Consider the following 19671-nt stretch of genomic DNA (forward strand, 5'->3'; position numbering starts at 1 on the left):
CTCTGACCTTGTAGAAATAAGGAAGACAAGTAATACAAATTTACCTACAATAATCCTGCAAACTGAAAACGATTCACCAATCACTTCCTCATTCCTATCGTCACTTCCGGCTTCTGATGATGACGTCACTTTCCGGTCCTCCAATGATGATGTCACTTCTGGCTTCTTATGATGACGTCACTGCCAGTCCTCCAATGATGACGTCACTTCTGGCTTCTGATGATGACGGCATTTCTGGTCCTCCAACGATGACGTCACTTCCGCTTTAATCATTTCCTGTAGCCATTTTGTCTTGTATATAAAAGCCACCATCACGAATAACAGACTGTTGAATGTCTGATATTTTTTCATCTATTTTGACCAATCATATTGCATCAAAGTAATATATGGGGCAATTCCCCAACTCTTTAAAGTTGTCTGAAACGTTTATATGTCACAATAGATAGATAGATAGATAGATAGATAGATAGATAGATAGATAGATAGATAGATAGATAGATAGATAGATAGATAGATAGATAGATAGATAGATAGATAGATAGATAGATAGATAGATAGATATGAAAGGCACTATCTATCTATCTATCTATCTATCTATCTATCTATCTATCTATCTATCTATCTATCTATCTATCTATCTATCTATCTATCTATCTATCTATCTATCTATCTATCTATCTAAGAGATAAATACGTCTGGGCAAATCTCAGTCACATTGTCACGCACACCACGGTGCCAAAATATGTAATAAACAGAAATGTCTCCTTCAAAACAGTTAACCCAATCCCAGAATGCACCCAAATATTTTGGACCATACATACATTTTGTAACATGTGTCTCATATGTGCGTCAGATTACCTCTTCCCAGGCTCAGACAAGGTATGTGTTAGCCCGAGAGAGGGTGCTGTCACTGACTGTTTTTTCTCCTTCTCCCCCCCTCAGCTCAGAGAAACCATCCAATAAGGGCACCTAGCCCCGCCCCTTCAGAGACTCACTGACATAAGAAGCCAGCCAGCCAAAGCCAAGTCAGCAGTCGACCTGAGAGACTACCATAGGACGGAGCTCCTGACTGATTTAGTGTTTATATTTAAAGGCTACACGGATGTAGCGCTAATACCGCAAGAGCCACGATTTACGTTGTTTAAGAAGTTGTGGACATTTCTGTTTTTTGCTTTCTGCTACTTAAAGGGTCAACCTGCTTATCACCCCAAATATTTCTGTGTTATCCATCCTGCATTACCGCTGCCAGCAACATGTTTAAAAAGTAATAAACTACCGAACTTATTTTGCCACAATTACATTAAGTACACATTTAAATATTGTTAATGATACTTTTGTTCTTTTTCGTAATTTCAAAATTGTAACCGTTGCTGAGCAAAATAAAGAGTTCAGACGAAAACACAGCGTCGGGATACCAGCCAGTAGCCACCCCGTTCCAAAGCATTGGTGAATAAAGTGAAAAGAAAAGCACACTTGTGGGTGCAAAACAGGGTGTAATGCCGTTTAATCTAAAAGATGCTCCTGAGGAAAAGCTCCATCCTGTTAAACTGCAGGTTCTTAGTGAACAGCAACTTCCGGTGGCCTGTAGGTCTTTATAGCACCGACCCTCAATAGACAGGACCTCGTGGACATAAATGGGTCACTCATCCTTGGGTCAACGAGCCTCAGAGCTGTGGATGGAAAGGGAGATGAAGTTAAAGACAGCGCCCCCCCCTCTCTGCTCGGGGTGGTATTGCCTAATCCTTCAGAGTCTTGAAGATGTCTCCTAAGTGCTTGACAATATGCAAATTATATTGTTACTTTAAATTTTGAAAGAATTATGATATTTGTCTTGGGATATGATATAAATGTGATGCAGTATTTTAGTGACTCTAAAAACAAACAAGCCAAAATCTCAAACTCCTCCCAGGAAAAGGGAGCCGTGCTCCCTACGCTCTCGTAGGCTTCTTCAGAAGTTTCCCTTTTTTGCCTGTTTGGCACGACTTGAAATTTTTGTGATTTGTATCCACTAAATCTAAGGCCTCTGGACGGGTTAACATATGGCTCTGACTCAACGCCTTTTCCTGGGTCTGTGCCTACAGTTGGAGCGAATATGGGATCTGGAATTGCGTTCGTGAGGCTTGGGTAGTTCACCTTATGACATTCACACCTGTTGATGATTGACTGCAAAGGTGTGAGGTATGCTGAACATCTTATAGTACTCAGCGCAGGCAATTGCACATCTGCAGTCATTTATGCTGATAAGGATGTATTATTATTTTATGAATGATAGAATGTACTGTATACAAAACTGTAAGTCCACTTATTGATCCCATAAAACTGATGATTTACTGAGGGACGCCATCATACGCAGAGACCATGCTGTTAAAATGAGGTGGATGTCGTGTGCCATTTGTGTGTAATATGCAGTGGCACATTGAATGCTAAACTGGAAGACACTGAACGAGAAAGCGATGTAAACTGGTGTGTTTCCAAAGTTTGCATACAAACAAGTCTATGACCTCCCAGCAGTAATAGGGGCTATCCAGTGGGTATTTAGTGATCTGTTAATTATAGATTGAGTAGGCTGAAATTCAAGCAGAAAGTTAAGAAGGCTAGCAAGTAGACACATAAACCCTTGAGACATTTCTGCAATGTGGGGAAATTCTTAAGGACTGCAAGCTAGCAAATATGATCCCATTCTTCTTATATAATGGATGTCCGTTTATCTGTCCAGGGTTTTAAATCACCCGTAGCTCGCAAACCGTTTGACCGATTGACCTGAAATTTGGTACACAGATACTAAATGATGCCTACTATCCACTTTCGGGGTGATGACTGACCTCCAAGGTTATTCCTCTTTTTATTTCTATTTTATTTTATTGTGGAATCAACTCTACTATTGCAGGGTGTGGTGCATGCGTACGGGCGCCGTTCTCATTCCCTACCACCTTCGCCGTCACTTCCCCTGTCTCTTCATATCTTAAATCATTCTTGAGGCAGATTGAAGACTTAAGAGCCAGCTTAAGTGAAAAATTAAGGAAAACGTACTAAGTAATTGCAACACAAACACTGACTTCATCAGTTTTAACACGAAAAGATGCCGACAGAAGAAGAGAAGAAGCGGGTCGCTAGAGTGGAGAAAAGAAGAGCTGCTCAGGTAGCAGCAGGCGCATCAACCTCTGAGCAAACGAATGGTAAACGTACAGAGAAAGAGGAGGAAAACTATAAGTCAAGTGTATTCACTGCATGCTATCGTACAGTGTGCCATTACTGGTAGAAAATATAACAAGAAGGATTTAATTAATCGGAAGCCTGTAAGTTTAACATACAGTACATGATGGGTAAATTCATGAGAATTCGTCATGTAAATGACGAGTGAAAAATGTGCAATATTTTAACTGGGCAATACCTACAATATATTGTATTTTTTTGTGTGTAGATATTACCACCTTTCTGTATAGTGCTGGCATAATCTACATTATTTATTATTTTGTTTTACTGTTTTTTAATCTTTTTTTTAAATGTTTTACTATGACTTGGACAGAGCTCTGCACAAGAATTCCAATGTGCTTTAACTGTTGGTTTTATGCACAAATGGCAAATAAAAGAACCTTGAACCTTGAACATGAATGTCACTCAGTAAACCTCTCGACAAGGTCTCTCCGCAGACCTGAGATGAAGACCGAACTCCTTAGGTACTGTGTCTCCTTGGAGGATACTTGGGTACTGCTGGTGTGACTTTGTTTTGCTCCTGGAGACCCAAATGAGGCACATTACCCGCATTGTGAGGGAACGTCAGTTATGGCACTACAGTCATGAGGCTCAATTCCCCCGAGGGTGATCTGGCTCACAGGATCCTCATTGTTGAGGACCCGAGCAGCTGGACCAAGCCAAGGGGATGCCCACGTAACACCTAGCTGTGGCAGGTAGAGGGTTATTTCTGGAGGGTGGCACTGGACCGTGTGTCTGCCTGAGTGGGTTGCCAACCAGGATCCCAAGCTGTTTCATCGTGTGGTGGGTGAATGAACCAGTACCAGTGCATGCTCCCCAACCTGACCTGACCTACACTGATCTTCTCATGTTAATACAAATCTGTGCCTGAAATGGCTTGCAAAATGAATGTCTTAATTACTACTAGTGCAGATATTAATATTTATTTTAAAAAAAAATTCATACATTTTTATCTTCTCAGCCCCAAGATGTCCTTGGATGTTGTTTTACATAGATATCAGAGTACCCCTCACCCCTTCGCAGTGATCGTGATCTCATCACCCAACATGCTCTCCCAATCCATCTACTGACTTCATAGGAAGAGTCACCAGAGACATGAATGTCACTGCTGAGGTAAGTAAACCTCTTGACAAGGTCTCTCCGCAGACCTGAGATGAACACCGGACTCCTTAGGTACTGTGTCTCCTTGGAGGATACTTGGGTACCGCTGGTGTGACTTTGTTTTGCTCATGGAGACCCAAATGAGGCACATTACTTGCATTGTGAGGGAACGTCAGTTATGGCACTACAGTCATGAGGCTCAATTCCCCCGAGGGTGATCTGGCTCACAGGATCCTCATTGTTGAGGACCCGAGCGGCTGGACCAAGCTAAGGGGATGCCCACGTAGCACCTGGCTGCGGTAGGTGTCATTTCTGGAGGGTGGGACTGGACCACGTGTCTTCCTGAGGTGGTTGCCAACCAGGATCCCAAGCTGTTTCATCGTGTGGTGTGTGAATGAACCAGTACCAGTGCATGCTCCCAACCTGACCTGACCTACACTGATCTTCTCATGTTAATACAAATCTGTGCCTGAAATGGCTTGCAAAATGAATGTCTTAATTGCTACTAGTGCAGATATTAATATTTATTTAAAAAAAAAATTCATACATTTTTATCTTCTCAGCCCCAAGATGTCTTTGGATGTCGTTTTTTTTGCATAGATATCAGAGCACCCCTCACCCCTTCGCAGTGATCGTGATCTCATCACCCCACATGCTCTCCCAATCCATCTACTGACTTCATAGGAAGAGTCACCAGAGACATGAATGTCACTGCTGAGGTAAGTAAACCTCACGACGAGGTCGACGCTCCCTCCGCAGACTGACACACTGCTAATGGCCGTGCCTAAGAGGTCATTAAAGTTGAAGCTAACCACTTGTGAGCCTGATGGCCTGTGGGTAAAAAACTGTTTTTATGTCTGTTTGTTTTGCCATATATTAATCTATAAAGCCTGGCTGGTGGAAGAAGTTCAAAACGTTTCAAAAAAGAAAGTCTTTTGACATTGACTTTAATATAATAATATCACAAGTTGCTGCTGTGGTCGAATTTATGAATGATGCACTGTTGACTGAGATATCATGTTCAACGTTGTGTAAGGATAATCGATAATTAATATTCTGTTAGCTTATCACATCCATCAAAACACTGATGTTTATTATTACAGTTTCCTCTCTTTTTAGTTTAACTTGTGTATTTTCCCATTCAGCAACCTTATCGTTGTAATGTTTTTAAATATGACCTTGATGGGGTAATGCAACATGACGTTCTCAAACCCATTTAATACAATTCAGGGTCATGGGAGGCCAAAGCCTTTTCCATAATATTACAAACTTTGATCTTTATGATTGCAATATTTTCTTCTCTTTTCAATTTAACTTTTACATTTTACATTCAGCAACTTTGATCAACCTAGAGACATTTTTATCATTTCACTTTGATAAATTGTCATTTTGATGGAGTTCAATGAGTTCATTAAATGCAGGTCTAGCAGCTGGATGTAACATGATCACATGGAGTCCTACAAAGCAAACTATTTCCTTTGGTTTAATGTACTGGAAGAGAAACGAGATGACAAAGAGAAAGAGTCGGGGTTCCAGCCCGGTAACGCCGCCATACAATTGAATTGCGGTGACGTCTTTTCAGAGATTGAACTGACAAAGATGACAGAGCTTTTCAGTTCTTCCTGCAGGAAGAGGCGGGTCCAGGTGGACCAGAAGTGAGGTCAGTGGAGTTACAGCTGTCAATCACCCAGTCTGTGGAAGGAGGAAGAGAGAGAGAGAGCACTGCATTAGGACACAGCGCCAGCCCCTGGTGTGGAGGTAGAATTACAGCCATTAAAGCCCTTCAACTGTCCCCTATGTGTATGTGCATGAGAGCACAAATATCACAACTCGCTGTAGGGGTCCAATTTATGAATGTCATACTCTTGATCAATATTGTATGTATCGTGAGTAAGAGTAATGAATATGAACGTGAAGTAACGTAAGATTATGAAACATTCTCCAACCAGATTAATCCAAAACAGGTTTATGGGGGCCAAATTCTTCTCTATCTTTAAAAATATTAATATTTATGTTTTCAACACTTGATTTCCTTTCCATTATAACTTTTTTCTTTCATCTTCAGCGGTTCTGAACAGCTTGGAGGCTTTATTACATTTTCTTGGCTTGATTGATTGCTATTTTGATCATGTTCCACAAGTTCATTAAATTTCACACCGGCAGTGATACACTTGCAACTTGTCTGAAAAGGTCAGTTCTTTAGCTGCCTAATGTGATAATAATCATCAAGACAAAAAAGCTGGTGGTGGACCTCTAGAGTACCAAGGAGCCTCTGAGACCCGTCACCATCCAGGGGGAGAACATGGAAGTGGTGCAGAGCTACAAGTTTCTGGGGGTTCACGTAAACAAGACACTGGCACTGGACAAGAGGGACCAGATCAAACTGGGCTTCCTAAGGAGACTCGGGTCTTTTGATATGTGGAGCAAACAGCTGTCAACGTTCCACCAGTCCATTGTTGTGTGTTGTGTCTCCTGGGGAAGCAATTGAGCTCAAAAGAAGCAAAAGGCCTGAACAAACTTCTCAGGAAAGCCCGTTCCATTACAGGACCAACCCTGGGCACACTGTTTTGGTAAAGAGGATTGTGGCAACATTGGATGCCATCATGAAAAATCCCCTCCATCCCCTCCAGGAGGTGCTCTCTTGGAGAATTTTTAGCTTCAGGCTCATTCCACTCAAGTAAGCTATGACGTGCCTCTGGGGGGTCTTTACTGCCCACACCTATCAGGCAATTCAATTCAATGCATCCTGTCGACATACTCTTTAAATTCATTTTGAAATTTCTACACAATATCTATCTATCTATCTATCTATCTATCTATCTATCTATCTATCTATCTATCTATCTATCTATCTATCTATCTATCTATCTATCTATTGATTTATTTATTTATCAATTGATTGGCTGCATTATCTGTCTTGTGTCTGTATCATTGTCTTTTATGTTTCTACTGCTGTATGCATCTAAATTTCCCTATGGGATTAATAAAGTTTATCTAATCTAATCCATCCATCCATCCATTTTCCAACCCGCTGAATCCAAACACAGGGTCACGGGGGTCTGCTGGAGCCAATCCCAGCCAACACAGGGCACAAGGCAGGAACCAATCCCGGGCAGGGTGCCAACCCACCGCAGGACAAACACAAACACACCAAGCACACACCAAGCGCCAATTTAGAATTGCCAATCCACTTAACCAGCATGTCTTTGGACTGTGGGAGGAAACCGGAGCACCCAGAGGAAACCCACGCAGACATGGGGAGAACATGCAAACGCCACGCAGGGAGGACCCGGGAAGCGAACCCAGGTCCCCAGGTCTCCCAACTGCAAGGCAGCAGCGCTACCCACTGCGCCACCGTGCCGCCTAATCTAATCTAATCTAATCAAATTTAATCTAATCGAATCTAATCCAATCTAATAATATCAGATCTCTCTTCTGCACAGTAATTTTGCACAATGCATTTTTAAACAGTATGATATATATCGTTGTACAAAAATAATCGATCAAGACATTCTTCTTTATTGTTACAACATTTTCTTCTCTTTTCAGTATAGTCAGTTCATTTTCTGCACCTACATATCCCGATGGGAGTCTTTGGCCAGTATTTTCATTTATCCGTCCATCCATCCATTTTCCAACCTGCTGAATCCGAACACAGGGTTACGGTGAGGGCGCAAGGCAGGAACCAATCCCAGGCAGGGTGCCAACCCACCACAGGACACACACCCACACACTAGGGACAATTCAGGATCGCCAATGCACCTAACCTGCATGTCTTTAGACTGTGGGAGGAAACCAACGCAGACACGGGGAGAACATGCAAACTCCACGCAGGGAGGACCTGGGAAGCGAACCCGGGTCTCCTTACTGCGAGGCAGCAGCGCTACCACTACACCACCGTGCCGCTCTATATTCATTAATTTTCTTCAAAATAACCCTAACCGAAGAGTCTATTAATAAGGAGTGCATTTCTAAGCCCACGCAAAACCAGGGTCACACTACTACTCAGGGACACGATCGATGGCTGTTGCTCAATGTATCATCTCCTTTTTTCTCCCAATGCCCTGAGAACCCGCCCACTTAGGGCAATTGGCCCCGCCCCTTTCACTCCCTCCATTATAAAGCCGAGGTAATTTCGGCGAAGAGTTGTCTCATTCCGGTGAGAGCAGACTGAAGAGCAGAACTTTCACTTGAGTACTGACCATTTTAAGAGAACCTCAGATCCTCTTATTTATTCTCCATGTTTGCACTGCTTTTTGTTTGCTTTTATTGGACATGCCATTAAAGTGCTTGCTTGTCTGGACGGAGTGTTGGCTCTGAGGCTATGGTTCTGCACTGGTAATCGGAAGATTGCCGGTTCAAATCCTGTAAACGCCAGAAGTGACTCTACTCCGTTGGGCCTTTGAGCAAGACCTTTAACCTGCAATTGCTCTGTCCTGACTATGATGCTAATCTGCATCCAGCCCTGCAAGTAGGCCCTCCAACCTGCAGGGAAAAACCTGAGGGTTATTGGCAGAATTGGCACTCCAGCTATCATAAATAAAGCCCCCACTGTTCCATTCCATGTGAACTAGTGTGGTGCTGAGGTGTCATCCTTTGCGTGGCTGCACTCGGGTCCTAATCTGGGATCCTGAGTTAGTTTGTCATGTGGTGGTTGCGGCAATGTGCTGTATCAGCACGTGCTTGGACATTGTAAAGGTGGTGACCTGGTTGGCACCTCAACAAAGCTCCCATGTGACCAGTGTGTCCCCTGAGTTGACAACAACTGATACGCCATACAAATAATGGAACCCCAGACTCGGGAGCTGCCTTGTATTCAGTAGTTTCCCTGTAATTTATTGTCTATATTCAGAAAGCTCTCCAAACAGGCTTATGAAAGGTTACCCGTCTGATGCTATCAAAAGACACGTCATGCCCAACGAGTAGCACAGTGGTTCGTGCTTGGATTTGAATTGTGTACACTAGAAATGAAATAATTGAGCAATTACATCAAATCACATCTTGCATCTGGATCCCTTATGTTTGTGTTTGGGGCGACCTATGAGATTGAAGATGAGCATGAAAGGAAATAATGATGAGTTCTAGGCATAAAAAAATCTGCAACAAATTACTCCATAGCTCTAACAATTTAAATGGGCTGCGCTTTTTTTTTAAAGTTATTTATTTATTTTTTTTTAGGTTCATGACTTCCTCTGTGTTTAAGGCTGGTGGAGAAGGGAGCAGCAACAGTTACCACGCTAGGGTGATTGATGAAATACGACATTTATGCTAATGCAGGTGAGTTTTAGACCCCTTGCCATCAGACCTCCTTTTCCTCTTTGAATGGCTCGTAGGAATTTATTCAGTCGTAGGGTCTCAAATGTCAAAAAAGGCATATATTTTTTTTTTTGAAAAAGAAAGAAAGAAAAAAATTGGCCTTTAAAAGTTTTTCTTTTTTATTATAAGCCCAGTTGGCTTGGATGCCACTTCCAGATGAAATGGGTATTTTGGGCAGTGGGTAGGCATTTGTAAGGAGCAGGCCAGGTCATTATGTACCACATAAAATGCAAGACATTTTTTAATGGAATATTCATCATTTATTTTATTGACCATGTGTATCTTTGAAAAAAAAAAAAACTTCTTTTCATTATAATGTTTCTAATGTCATGTAAGGATACACAAGCCTGTGAAGTCCTTTCTCTCGCTTCTTTCCTAATTGTTTTAATACACTGTCCTGCTCTTCAAAGCATGGCTGTGCCATCGCTTTTTAAGCCATTATTGGTTTATGAAGGGTTCAGTACCCCTTGTGGTGTAAAGCCTGTCCAGTAGTTGTAAAACATCCAATACTAAAGTTCTGAGGATTAGGAATAAGGAGGTCCTGTGCGCAGTCGTCTAGACGGAGTTCATTAATTTGTCAGCCACTCGGTCTTTAATCTATTGCTACTAACATTTTTTTTTTTATGCTCAGCAACAAATTCAGAGATGGATTTTATCACAGTTTTGCAAAACCATTTCTCCACTTGAATGCTTACAAGATTAAATCTAAGCTGCATCGGACCATCCAAAATATCACTGCAACGTAAAACACGGCAACATGGACACATTTAAAAGTTAAGTTATACAGATCTTTGTAAAAAAATATACTGACGGAGAAAGGAAAGGAAAGACAATATTTTCTGGAGTGAGCAAACTCAAGTTCTCGCTTGTGTACCATTTCAGACAAAACTAAATAAATAACAAAGAAATAAAGAATGTGACATGGTAACGGCTGACCCCTTACCCAGCCGGCAGCTACACCTCCAAGACCTGTGGCCTGGATTATTTACTCAGAATGAATCTAACTATCAAGCCATACCTCTAACAAAGTACACTTTTCCCCACAATCGACGGTGTAAATATAAACTCACAAAAGCAGGTATGTAAAATTATACTGATTACAGTGATCCCTCGCTATATCGTGCTTCACCTTTCGCGGCTTCACTCTATCGCGGATTTTATATGTAAGCATATTTAAATATATATCGCGGATTTTTTGCTGGTTCGCGGATTTCTGCGGACAATGGGTCTTTTAATTTCTGGTACATGCTTCCTTAGTTGGTTTGCCCAGTTGATTTCATACAAGGGACGCTATTGGCAGATGGCTGAGAAGAAACCCAACTTACTTTTCTCTCTCTCTCTCTTGCGCTGACTTTCTCTGATCCTGACGTAGGGGGATTGAGCAGGGGGGCTGTTCGCACACCTAGACGATAAGGACGCTCGTCTAAAAATGCTGAAAGATTATCTTCATGTTGCTACCTTCTGTGCAGCTGCTTCCTGAAGCGACATGCTGCACGGTGCTTCGCATACTTAAAAGCTCGAAGGGCACGTATTGATCTTTGATTTTCTCTCTCTCTCTCCCTGCTCCTGACGGAGGGGGTGTGAGCTGCCACCCTCAACAGCTTTGTGCCGCAGTGCTTCGCATACTTAAAAGCCAAACAGCCCTATTGATTTGTTTGCTCTCCTCTGTCTTTATGACAGTCTCTGCTCCTGACGCGCACTCCTTTGAAGAGGAAGATATGTTTGCATTCTTTTAATTGTGAGACGGAACTGTCATCTCTGTCTTGTCATGGAGCACAGTTTAAACTTTTGAAAAAGAGACAAATGTTTGTTTGCAGTGTTTGAATAACGTTCCTGTCTCTCTACAACCTCCTGTGTTTCTGAGCAAATCTGTGACCCAAGCATGACAATATAAAAATAACCATATAAACATATGGTTTCTACTTCGTGGATTTTCTTATTTTGCGGGTGGCTCTGGAACGCAACCCCCGCGATGGAGGAGGGATTACTGTAAATGTATTAAATGAAACAACAAGACAAATGCAAAAATAGAAAGAAACATATATAAAATATAAATATCCCACCACCACATCAACAACGAGACACCACCATACATAAATACAACAAAACCCTCCCTTGCCCTTGTAACATATAACAAACAACACAAATAACAAAAAAATGAATGAGATACGGAAACTTGAGTCTGGTTATAAAAACTGTCCTGAATACGGTTGACTGAACTAATGATAAATGAGTCGTTTGATTTTCCCGGAACAAAATGGAACAGCCTCTCCGTGAATCCTCGGTGCGTGGTGGATGATGAAGTCCGACCCCGAGGTCTCTCGTGATGAGGGTATTGAGGTAAATCTGGCGGATTGAAAAACAAACGGGATGGAAATGCACGATGTGGAATGCTGCAGGTAAAGATGGCTCGTGGTCGTGAAAATGAAAAAGTCTCCTTCTCGTCCACTTCTTTCCCCTCCTTCTCCTCTCTGATTGCTTAAATAGTCCTGTGATGGCTGTAATTGATTAATAATGAGCAGGTGTTTTCCAGGTTTGAGGCTGTGGTCTTCTTCCATCATCCGTCCCCCTTTACGGGGACGGCATTTACTGATACACACACATAAACAGCAAACGGGACAATGGAAACGAGACGCACTCAGTAGTGACATTTGACAACACTAACTATGTAGCCCCGCTACAACATAAGTAATAAAATGATTTGTAAGTTGTGAGAGACGGCCGGCAGCTCAATCTGGCCGGGACATGCCAGGATGGGAAGAATGGACAAGGGCAGCCTTTCCAGGACACTGCCTCCCCCAGGACGCTAGATGGCAGCTCCCCATGGACGGTAAATGTTTCCCCGGATTCCCGCAGGGCCTCATGGGATGTGGAGTCCATTTTCTTAGCCCTGTTGGGTGGTGTGGGTGCCGCCTTTGGGAGCTAATAAAAGACCTGGGGACTCCTACTTTTCTTACAACCTGGAAGTACTTCGCAGTCACGAGGATGGAAGCCCACCGTACTTCCAGGATGCTTGAGGAGGATGATGTGGCGTTTGACCAGGAAGAAGAGGAGAAACATTTCCGGGTCATGGAATATATAAAGGACTGTTGGAGACCCAGTAAACTGAGCCAGAGTTGGGAGGTTGGGTGACGAAGCTGCTGGGAGTGGAGGATTATTATTGTAGTATTAATGATTATTGGAGAATTGTGGCGATTGTGGTGCTTTGTGCACTGTATTTAAGAAAAATAATTTAAAATTCTTCTTCGTGCTTTTACATGTGTGTCCTGGACGTCTGTCTGTTGGGTTTCACGGGGCAACAGCGCCCTTAGCGTCCACAAAGTATAAATAACTAAATGTGTCAGAAAATGTGTCTTTTATGTGCTGTGAAATGAACAGCCTTGACAACACACAAAAAGGTTTGGGGCAGCCATCCATATATTGTCCCTGGCTGCAAAAGGGTTTTGAAATAGCACTCATGTGCACTGAATCGAGTCCTGAACTGAACTGAATAGTTGAAAAAAGATGGCGGCTTTATAAGCCGGAAGGTGGAAGTGATGCCATCTGGCTGGAACCGGAAGTGATGTCATTCAAGTGATATCAGTCTGGGCACCGGGACCTGAAGTGATGTTGAATCAGGCAGGTTTTCCCATATTTGGCGTGCAGAGATAACAGAGGTAGGTTTAGTGCACCCCAACACCCCCTGGCCTGGCGGGTAATTACCTCCACTTTGGTCCGCTCAGCTCCTTCCTAGTCGCACGTGTGTGACAGTGCTTATTTATTTATTTTATCATCAGGTCAAGGGTTATGGGAGGTGTGGTGGCTCCGAGACTAGGGGTCTGCTTCAGCAATCGGAAGGTTGCCTGTTCGAATCCCGTAAATGCCAAAAGTGACTCTATTTCGTTGAGCAAGGCCCTTAACCTGCAATTGCTCCATCCAGACCTTCATGTAGGCCCACCAACTTGCAGGTAAAAACCTGGGTGTTGGTGGAAGAATTGGCCCTCCAGCCACCATAATGAAACCTCCCACTGTTCCATTCCATCTGAACTAGTGTGGTGCTGAGGTATCACCCGTTGCATGGCTGCACTCGGGTCCTAATCTGGGATCCTGAGTTGGTTTGTCATGTGGTGGGTGCGGCATGCCTGCTCCTAACTGCTCTCTCCTCTCAGGCCCACCAGAGAAATTTTAGGGCACCAGCCAAGTTGCTCCTTTTAATAAGCACAAAGTTTAAAAGAAACAGGCGCCGATGGCTCTGAACAAAAAGATAAGGCAATGTTGTGTTGTCGGTTAAAGAGTAGGTCACACTGGGTAAGTCGGAGATCCGTCTGGCGGACTGCTTGCCCTGCAATGAGAAGGTCGCTGCTGGGATCATCTTGGCTTTATGAGGGGTAGAGTCAGTTGCCCTCACTGGGCGGTTTCTCTATACTGTGGGTGGAAAAAGAGACAACATCATCAGTCAGAGTTGGGACATAGTGGGCAAAACTCAACCGGAGGCGGAAGGAGAGAAGAAAACTTCTTTATTTGTATGGTTTTTGGGCTATTTATATATATGTTTTGGGCTATATTTCATTATTTTGCTGCTTGTTGGATTAAACAATCCACTATTTGAATACGTGACTGGGTTGTGTATTTTGGGGTTTGTAGTTTGGGGCCCAGTGGTGCCCCTATTTGGTTAATGAATATATAAATCAAAAAATGTGTATTTATTCCTCACATTCTAATTTCTGTTCCTCAGTTCTTTCTCTCTCTCCCAGTTTTAACCTTAGCTAGTGTATTTTACGATGACCATCTCCTGATTCCATTTTTCTCTCTCAATACTGCAGGTGCCCAGTGTAGCCAGTCCATTTCTTTCAGTTGTATTCCAGGAGTGAAGGTAGAAATTTCAGTCCAACAACAACATGTTTTATGAAATGTTTCTATCTAAGTATTTCAATATTTCCGGGTGGAGAGGCTTATGTTTGTATCACTTTACTTGAGTTTATTATTATATAGGACTGACCACTAAGAACAGACTCAAAACCCTCTTACAGATTTAAATATACCAAATGGTAACAGGTATTGTCTATAATCATGAAAATCGTATGCACAGAAGCGCACACATCTATTTAAGGAATAGAGAAAGCTTGGCTCCATCGTAAAAGATCTACTGTACATCAGAGAAAATCCAGCCAGCTGGCAATAGAGGAGAGGAAATCAAAAACTGCAATTGACTTTTGGTTTAGAGCGTCGGAATGAGGCTTAACTAAAGCCAAGTGGCTTTCCTCTAAATTCCGAACTTCCTGTAATGTCATATGCCACACTCTGAATTTTGCTACAGTTGTAAAATTTAATGGCCGTATGGATCCTTGAAGCTATGTTCTCTGAAGCCTTATGCTTCTGGTAGTGTTACATTTGGCAAAGTGGACTAAATAAAAGGTTTGGACAAAATACAACTCAAAACTGACTCCTGCGATGGTCTAAATGTTTGCTGGGAAGGCCCGCTGACTGAGTAATCAATGTGACTTGCTCGGGTCAGCCCGAAAAGATGAACTTGTGAAGTCACCATCTAAAAACAGAAAACTGGAGCTCAGATGTAAAGCCAGTTGGGTGACGTCTGGATGAACCGACCTTAACAATAAAAACTGGCTCTATGAACGTGAAACGTCACTTCATGGTTTTAGAAGAAGGAATGAGAGCTCATTACGAGAGAGTGAAAGTGCTAGCTAGATGGAACTGAGCATGGTGTTGTTGATATTCAGAAGCTTATACCCCCCTGACACATTGTGCCAAACCACTGATTATTTAATTCATTTTGCCCATATTTTTATGAATTTATCAAACCCCTTCCACAAGAGTGTATTTATTTAGCAACAGTCGAAAACTACGACCCTCCCCCGATTTTTGCAACACTATCATATTTAACTTACCGTATTGTCACAAGAACGACAAAGAGACATTGGAAAGGTTTGGGGCAGCCACCCATATAATATTTCCCGGCTGAAAAATCGATCAAAAAGAACAAACATGTTCACACGGCTGAGTCCAAAACAGAACTGACTTGCTGCCTTAAAATGGCAGCCTTTAAATGCAAGTAGAGGAAGTGATGTCATCAGGGCCAGAACCTGGAGTGACGCCATTGGTTGCCTCGGAACCGGGCGAGACTTCCCAAGAATGGTCTGCAAGGAATTGAGAGAGAGAATCAGTGCATTTCGCCGCCCCTTGGTCAGGCGTAGAATTACTTTTATTTAAGCCCTTTAGTTGTCCCCTAAGCGCGCATGTGTGACAGTATATACTCACGTATAAGTCAAATCTTGAAACCCGAAAAAATCAATCATAAAATCAGACCCTGACTTAAACGCCTGTTCAAAAATACGACACATTTTATTTTATTTTTTTTACATCTTCTTGCTTCCTCCAATCTCACACCAGTTTCTCAGACACATTTTGTTGCGGCAGCGCAGTTACCAATTTCTTTCACTACTTCAATGACTTTTAATTTAAAACCAGCTTCATATTATCTTCTGATTGAACGCTTCATCGGAAATAAGGGATGGTCTTACGATAAAGGTGTATGAGGGTGTGAGATACAAAAAACACAAAACAGTGTAAACGTCACTTTGTAATATTTCTGGTATTACCGTGTGGTCACGTAGGCACAAAACAATGAAAAAAAGCTCCGTGGTTACTGTCTCAGGTGGGCGTTAGCATATCTTAATCTCTTGGACCAATAGCGTGAGTTTTCCGCATTTGACTTACTGTATATAACCGACATTATAAAATAACAGAAATTATACAGTAAAATCAAGCCCCGTTATATAAGCGGGAGTACTTAAACGCGAGTATATAATGTAATTTTAATCTAGTTTAACTTAATTTAAATTAAATTAGTTAATATTAATTAATTTTATTTAATTTAGTTAATTTTATTATCCTTTTCTCATTCTATTATTTATTCTATTGCGTGTTTGCTTTTGTTTTACACAATCTTGGAGTAGACTAGCTTTTCATTTCACTGCACGTTGTACCTGTACAACTGTGTGTGTGTGAGAGACGAATAAAACTCTTGAATCAGTGAACTCAAAACCCAAAGGAGGAGAACATCTCCGCTCATTAATCTACGTATGCTTATCAGTGTGCTGGAAACTCGGTGGGGGACAAACGCTCCACCAAAAAGTTGTGTAAAATTTAAAACACATTTCGAGGAGGAGCAGGATGTCGACATAATATACAGTACTGACAGTAATTCGGCTTTACTTTAAGCACGATTAAGATGTGTTTTCAGATTAAGTGAAAGTTTAAGTGCTCGTGAAGGATGATGTCAGACACCCTTAAAGAGGAGAAATCCTAGAAATACCCCTGATTGTTCTGATTTCACACAGTATCGAGTTTGGAAGTACAGTGGTACCTTGGTATACATCTGCTTTGGAATAAGTCCAACTTGGTATACGTCCTGTTTGAATGCGAAAAATTTTGCTTGGTATAGGATCTTTGTTTGGAATACAACTTGTGTGGTAGAGTGGGTCCGCAGCTTCAAAAAAAGGGCCAGGTTTTAACCCGTATAGCCATGTCGTTCTCCGTGGGCGCGATTGCACAACCGCGGGGAAGTTAATGAGGTAGTTGGAGCGAGTCGCACCTGCACAGGTGGGCTGTGATCGGGAAGAGTGAGACTGCATTTATAACCTCGGATTTTATCGGATTTATTTATTGTTGTTTTTATCCCCACAGAAAACTTGTTTTTATGGATATTTATTTAAATAAAAGCACTTGGCAATCTTGCACTATCCCCTGGCTTCATTTGAGAATTGTCCTCATTTGTCAGCTCATCTCGGTGATATTACAGATGCTGTTGGGTTCAGGACTCCCCGTAAGGACATATGGGAACTGCATCGTCACACCGCACGCTACCCTACGCTGCCCACGAGCATCAGTACGCCAGTTGCTAGCATTCAGTGAACAACCTGCGCTTTAACTCTATGTGAATTTTCACATGATTTTATGTTTTTTTTGCGTAAATTTGAATTGATTGTTGAAAAGTATGAAGGTGGCATGCGTATCTGGGACATGGCTGCTGCATACCGTATGCTGAGAACGACGGTATCTACGATTGTGAAAAACAAAGATTATTAAAAAGTAAAGTGAGGTTAAATTTTAATTTATTTCATCTAATTGCTTTTGCATTTATGTATTTTAGTATTAAGCAGTGTTATAATTATTTTATACAACCCCATCAATGTAAAACATGCCAATAACAATAGGATTTTTTTTCATGGGAACGGATTAATAATTTTCCCTTTATTTCTTATGGGAAAAATTCATTTGGTATACGTCCTGTTTGGTATAAGTCAAAGGATCTGGAACGGATTAAGGGTGTACACTGAGGTACCACTGTAGATGTGTCATCCGGGGGTTGTCTTGTTCTCTCCTAATCTTGGTTTCACACAATGAAGATAAGCTGGGCAGAGTGTCATCCCACTCATGAACCCCTAGTGTTGCGGTTTAATAAGTCTACCCATAAATATAATTGCTAATCTGTGATGTCCACACAGAACCCTGAATTTTGGGACATCGATAGTAACAACCAAGCTGGACGAGGATGAGTGATCAGACAAGCAAGATGTTTTGCTTAAAAGCGAAGTAGAGTTTGTTTACAAGTAGAATTAAGTGTGCAAAAAATGCAAGAAACTATTCAACAAATAAATCTATACTAATAAAAGGCAAAGCCCTCACTGACTGACTGACTCACTGACTGACTGACTCACTCATCACTAATTGTCCAACTTCCTGTGTAGGTAGAAGGCTGAAATTTGGCAGGCTCACTCCTTACAGCTTACTTACAAAAGTTAGGCAGGTTTCATTTCGAAATTCTACGCGTAATGGTCATAACTGGAACCTGTTTTTTGTCCATATACTCTAATGGAGGAGGTGGAGTCACGTATCGCGTCATCACGTATTATGCCTCCTACGTAATCACGTGAAGTGAAAACAAGGACGAGATTTACAGCACGAGTCAAACGCGGGAACGAAGGTAAATGACGTTAATTGTTGAGTGTCTTTTAATACTGTGTAAGCATACATATTAACAGATGTGCAATTAAACGTGTGCATTTACGGGGTGATTTCTCAGGCTTAAAGCTCGAAGTGATCACTCGAGTGAAGGCAGCTTCACAAAAAAAACAGATCCTTAACAAACTGTTATTGGTATATTTTCCCTCAATTTTAAAAGGTTTTCTTTTCTTCTTAATAAAAATTTAAAAGCAGAACTTCGCCGGTGCGAACCGCGGGGATTTGAGCGACTGACGCATACAGACATATTCATGAGTGCAGGTACTTCGGAAAGAAAGCACCGTGTAAACCTGAAGTTTAAATTAAGTTCATAGACCTACAAAAGGTTGCCATTGATTTCAGGCAAGATTGCTTTTCTCCTGTACAACTATACGTTGCATTCTCAAAAGTGTGCTTGCACGTCTTGATCATATTACAACCAGAGTGCTGAACTGACAACGTGATATACAAACAGAACAATCGTAAAAACAGGATTAAATAAAAAGGCTGCTTCCGTTGGCAAAGCAACGAAAAAGGAAGACCTTATATGACGTTCGTTTATAAAACAGCGAAGAGGCTGTGTGAAGTCAGCTTCACAAAAAAACAGATCCTTAACAAATTGTTATTGGTATATTTTCACTCAATTTAAAAAGGTTTTCTTCTTAATAAAAATTTAAAAGCAGTACTTCGCCGCTGCAAAGCGCGGGGATGTATATATATAGATAGATAGATAGATAGACAGATAGATAGATAGATAGATAGATGTATATATATATATATATATATATATATATATATATATATATATATATAAGATAGATAGATAGATAGATAGATAGATAGATAGATAGATAGATAGATAGATAGATAGATAGATAGATAGATAGATAGATAGATAGATAGATAGATAGATGTGTATGTATGTAGATATGTATATATGTGTATATATATGTAGATATGTAAATATGTATATGTATGTGTCTGTATGTGTATATATATGTTGATATATGTATATATATGTGGATGTGTATATGTATATAT

Source organism: Erpetoichthys calabaricus, chromosome 8 (genome assembly GCF_900747795.2).
Source record: "Erpetoichthys calabaricus chromosome 8, fErpCal1.3, whole genome shotgun sequence".
NCBI lineage: Eukaryota > Metazoa > Chordata > Cladistia > Polypteriformes > Polypteridae > Erpetoichthys > Erpetoichthys calabaricus.